This window comes from Xiphophorus couchianus, chromosome 5 (assembly GCF_001444195.1).
Source record: "Xiphophorus couchianus chromosome 5, X_couchianus-1.0, whole genome shotgun sequence".
Classification (NCBI taxonomy): domain Eukaryota; kingdom Metazoa; phylum Chordata; class Actinopteri; order Cyprinodontiformes; family Poeciliidae; genus Xiphophorus; species Xiphophorus couchianus.
This window is the reverse complement of record NC_040232.1, coordinates 8,700,079-8,705,611: the sequence shown is the minus strand read 5'-3', so window position 1 is coordinate 8,705,611 and position 5,533 is coordinate 8,700,079. Positions and strand designations below refer to the sequence as shown.

At 37.7% G+C, this 5,533-nt stretch overlaps 1 long non-coding RNA gene across 1 annotated transcript; it reads right to left on the bottom strand.

Annotated features, from left to right (window-relative positions):
* Positions 1–1,611: 1,611 nt before the first annotated feature.
* LOC114144149 (uncharacterized) lies at positions 1,612–4,502 on the bottom strand. Its single transcript, XR_003595420.1, has 3 exons — positions 4,289–4,502; positions 2,136–2,189; positions 1,612–2,065 (listed from the first exon to the last, which is right to left on the bottom strand). It is a non-coding gene; the product is annotated as an uncharacterized LOC114144149 (long non-coding RNA).
* Between the last annotated feature and the right edge of the window lie 1,031 nt (positions 4,503–5,533).

Sequence of the window (5,533 nt, the reverse complement as noted above, 5' to 3'; positions counted from 1 at the left end):
GTTAACTTCAATTGCATTTCCACTTTCATTTTCAAGTTAAACCACCTTCAAATGTTTGACAGTGCAGGGGCCACACTAACTCAATCCAAGGGCCACAAACAGCCCCCGGGCCGCACTTTGGATGCCCCTGCATTAAAAGGAGTCATTTCAGCAGTCCTGCCCAACTATCTGAACGAAGTTGTAGGTTACAGAGTGCAGTGCAAGTTAAATGGAGTAAATGTTTCTGGTGCCTGGATGTGCTGAAGGATAATGGGGTCCTGGGTGTGTTTGTGTTTGTGCCCTCAGCCTGATCAGTCTGTGATGAACAGGGACATCTGCAGGCCTAATTGGCCTCTCTAAATGGAAAAATGCCCATCGAGCATGACGCACTGATGAGTTGGAAACAGCACAGAGCCAACGCGCCGCTCTGTTTATTATCACTTTACGAAGACAAACCTCTTCAATTAGCAGCAGAGCAGTCATGGATATAATAATCACCATCAACGGGATGGGTTTTGATTGGATTAGAAAAGTGGAAGTCAGAGTATTGTGGTGTTCTTAAAAAGTAATTCATTTATTAATCTGTGGAGTTCAACTCTTTTAAAGTTTTTTTTGTTTATTCTAATGTGAAACAGAATAGTAAAATGAGTGATTTTCAATGTTTAAACATCAGCTTTTTACACTATTATGTGAGAAAACATTCCTGGTGAAAATTAAGTGTAATGACTGCAACATAGATGTGAAAGTTAGTTCTTTAATCTTACCGTCTTATTTAAATCTTTTGACCTGAAAAAATACATTTAACATTGGCTTCAGAGCAATTTTCTCTAAATTAAACAGGCAATTCTTTAGCACATTACAACCTAGTCTCAAGAGAAGACATGTATGTCCCAGGATGAGTCTGAATGAGAAGAAGAAGAAACGGACAAAAAAGATTAAACTGAATTCCTCAATCGATGCAGTTCTGTATCTTGTCGCTGCACTGCAAAAACACAAAATCTTACCAAGTATTTTTGGTTTAGTTTCTAGTGCAAATATCTGTAATACTTTATTTGACAGGGTGTGCATAAGACTGACATGACACTGTCATAAACATGACATAACACCTGTCAAGTACATGAACGAGTTTTTATGAATGTCTATGACTGTTGTCATGAAGTGTCATTCGACAACTAATGCAAGGTTGCTCTAAAAGTTGCGTTGAAAGTCCATTAACAGTGACAACTTTGCATTAAAGTGTCATTATTTACAAAATAATGCAAAGTTGGCACTTTTAATGGACTTTCAACGCAACCTTTAGAGCAACTTTGCATTATTTGCTGAATGACACTTCAGAACACAACATGAACATGAAGACTCGTTCATGTTCATAACAGATGTTATGTCATGTTTATGAAAGTCTTAAGAGACTGGCATGACTGTCAAATGAAGTGTTGCCCAAATATCTTAGTAAACTAGAGGCTTTTTAAGGTTAATAACTTCTTAATATTGATGAAATAGTACTAGTTCTATTGACAGATAAATTAACTTCTAAAATAGGGAAAATGTCTTGTTATAAGTGAAATAATCTGCCAATAAAGCAACTACTTTTTCATCAATATTAAGGAATTATTGATTTAAAACAAGCTGCCATTTCTTGCTGAAAAGTTACTTGTAAGATAGTTTGTCTTATTTCAAGTGTGCCAAGATATTTGCACTAGAAACTAGACAAAATTATTTGGTAAGATTTTGTGTTTTTGCAGAGTTTGGTCATTCTGGGAGCAAATTCAATGACTTTTGAACTGATTGTGGCTTTATCTTGAATCGCTCATCGACTCAGTAAACTGCAGGTGTCATTTTGTTTTTAAGGTGTTCATCCAGAAAAACAGAAGCAGACCAGAGAGAAGTCTCTGACATTTGAAAGGAGTTTGCGAGCCATCCGCCTCCCTCCAGCTGTGCGGTCACTCTCAGCTCCGACCAATCAGAGCTCCACGGTTAACTTCAGTGACTGAGGTGGAGGGCATTTTGGGTGTCTGCTGGAGTGTGGAGCTCCAGCAGACACCCTCTGGTGGTGGTGGTGGTGGTGGTGGGGGTTGAGGAGCTGTGGCTGAAAATCAAACACAGCCCAATTAAAGTGATTGTAACATGCCAGTGATCACGAGGAGGAGGAGGCTCACCTGGACTCTCCTCAGCCGTTCACTTTGTGGCTCTGGAAACACGCTTTTACTCCACTGAGAGAAAAAAAAAATCACTTATCTAACCAAAGGAGAGCTCAGAAAAGCAGTTTGTTTTAAGTGCTGAGTCCAGAAAACAAAAACAGTCAGCAGTGAGAGGGTTTAGGTAAACATTTCTTCAAATACAAAACTTATTTCAATACAAAGACCTTTATCAAACATTGGATTGTGATAAACGACAAATTAAAAGTTACTATTTCACAAAGAAAATAGTAACCTTTCTTCCTTTCTTTCCTTCTTCCTTCCTTATTTTCTTCCTTCGTTCCTTCCTTCCTCCTTCCTTCATTCCTTCCTTATTTTCTTCCTTCATTCCTTCCTTCTTCCTTATTTTCTTCTTTCATTCCTTCCTTCATTCCTTCCTTATTTTCTTCCTTCTTCCTTCCTTATTTTCTTTCTTCATTTTTTCCTTCCTTCTTTTTTTGCTCCTTTTCTTTTCTTTCCTTCTTCCTTTCATTCTTCCTTCCTTCCCTCCTTTGTTCCTTCCTTCAACTTTCCACAATCCCTGCATTTGTTTTCTGCCCTTTTTCTTCCATCATTCTTTACTTAACCTTTCCTACATAATCTTTACTGATTTGATTGTCTTATAATTGTAGAAAGGAAGTTTGTTTCCTTTCAGTAACATTTGATTGATTTTATTTATGTTCTTCTGAGGTCGTATTTCATCCTCAGACCTCAGACTTCAAATTGCAGAACGAAGATATTATGTCATGATGATTCTTTCAATCAGGAGCTTCTGGAACGTTTTTAACTCCACAAAACAGAAACAAAAGATGAGAATCGTCTTCCTCTTTCGAAGTCAGTTCCTCTAATTACCAATTGCTGCAGAGCAGGGGGTCCCAGCGTTACCCAGCCGTCTTCTTCTGGTGTCAGTATAGATTATGAAGCCCACCTACTGCGGCCGGCCACCAAATAGTTCAAAACAATTAATGCTACTTTCACAGAACATCGTGACCCACGCATGGCTGGAGCGAGGGATCGCCAGTGAGAGAAACGGGAGCTGTCACATCAAAAGGCGGCGAAGCGGGGGTCTGATGGACGACCAGGGGCTGCAATTAGCATGCCACAGAAAAACCAATTGGCAGGAAAACCCTCGTGTTTCAGTCACAAGAATGGATGTTGATGTTATTTTTACTGCACAGCAGCTTTCATTGGTTTTCTAACCTGTCACTTTTTCTCATTTTTATTAAGCTTAAATCACAAACTTTGTCTAGGTGACGGAGCAAAACAAAGCAGAATAAAATTCATAAGAAGAAATTAAAATCTAAAAAGGCGTTAATTTGTTTTTATCTGCTTTTAACCTGAAGCCCTTCTTTGAAATTCACTTTAACTAGCTGACTGTAATATAAGTAATATAATCAGATAATAATATTATACGACCGTTTTCTCTGAACACATTTATTTATAGGTCAGTATATTGCTGGGTTTCAGACACGTGAACCAGGTGACGCGCAAAATTCAGATGGGGGTCAGGAAGTGGATTTCTCTGGTTCAAAACAGAGCAAAATGGATCAAAACCAGTACGATAATGGCCCAAATGGGCTGGAACAGACGAGGTGTCTAAAAAAATACCCGTATATTTAGGATATGATCCATATTGTCTTGGATTTACCCGGTGTCAGGCGATCGACATAACTAACTAGAGCTGCAGGACTCATATTATAGGACACGTCACATGAAAGCTTTGGAGAGCCTGGAAGCATAAAGTTATTTTATTTCAGGTTGGGTCAAACATTTAGGATCAAAAGAAGCATTAAATGGCTGTCGACTTGTTTCTGCCTGGGTGAGAAGTGAGTTTTGCTAATTTAAGTAATTAGGCTACAATAACAATTCTATCACTAACAACAAGCTAACTCACTATGTGCTTTTTTACTACTTGTAAATATTTTCTTTTTGTTTCTGTACAACCCAAATTCATGCTGGATTTGATCAATGTAGATCAACCATTCGCAGCAATCTACAGAAAACCCATTTAAAAATTGGTTCAACCAAGCTAGGGCATAAAAATAATATATCTTACCTTACATATGAATGCTTGGCTTTCTAAGTAACCGTCCAATAAAACATCTGAAGATACAAATAAACTATGCGATCGCTACCTGTTAGAAAGTGGGCGCCGCATCTGGTGTTGTTAGTTTCTGCTCCTCCTTTTTTTTCAGCCGTAGATCATTGATCCACTCTTCTCCTGTTTTTTCGGTAAGTTTTTCAAAAATGAACTCCCTTCTGAGCAACTACCTTCGAAACACGAAAATAACATTTATCTTTCTCGCCATTACAGCGGCAGGAACAACCGTACATGACACAGACCTTAGGCATTTTGAAGCTGGATCAACAGAAGTAAACAGGCCGATCAGGTACTTCCTGATCGCTGCTGCACTGCGTGACGTCGGCGCTACGTCATCTGAAACCCAGCAATTTCCATTCTTGTTAGTTTATTTATGTATTTATTTTATGTGATTACTTTATATTTGATCATTTTTAAATCACTTAAATATCATCACACGTACATAAATATTCTTTGCAAGTTTTTTATTGCTTATGGTTATATTTTTATTTACCAATATTTAACACTTTAGATGGAGTGAAGTGAAGTTGGCTCTCCTTCTTCAAATCTAGTGAAATTGGTCTCAAACGTTTGTGCAGCAAAAATCTTCGTTTGTGCCGCTTAAAGATATGAAGAAATGTTTCCATAGGTCATGATAGGTCAACCAGCCCCCGCCCCCACACTTTTATGAAATCAATATAAATATACAATATAAATACAGTTATGTAAAAAAAAAAAAAAAAAAGGTCTTAAGGAACAAAGCTGGTCTTAACACACTGCTATTTAACCACAAAAACCAACACAGCTTCTTAGGATCAAAGGGAGCTGCAGTTCATCCAACCTGTTGCATCATCCAATGAGGAGCAACCCGGTTTGAAACCCAAAGTAACATGCATGCAACGTGTTAACCGTGATTAAAAAAGATAGACAAATAAAGATCATCACACCCCTGCAGGTGTACTGAGGCTTAAAAGCAAATTATTAAATGCCTCTCTGGAAGAAGCAGCACATAATAAACCCTAATTTCTTCTCATCCATGCATAATGTCAGATATGTTATTAATTATGTTGCTTTGAAGCAGGAATGATAATCAACAGCAGCAATACCTGGATTCATGACAGCAATCTTTGTATCAAAGTTAAGTGTTTATTATCCTTCTACTTATTTTGTTCTTCTTCAGAGTAGTCTCAATAATTTATCTGTTTTCAAATTACTTTTAGTTTGCATTTTGGACATATCTGAGACAAAATGCCTTAAATGAGTGACGAGTCTCATGTAATAAATCATAAAGAGTTGTATT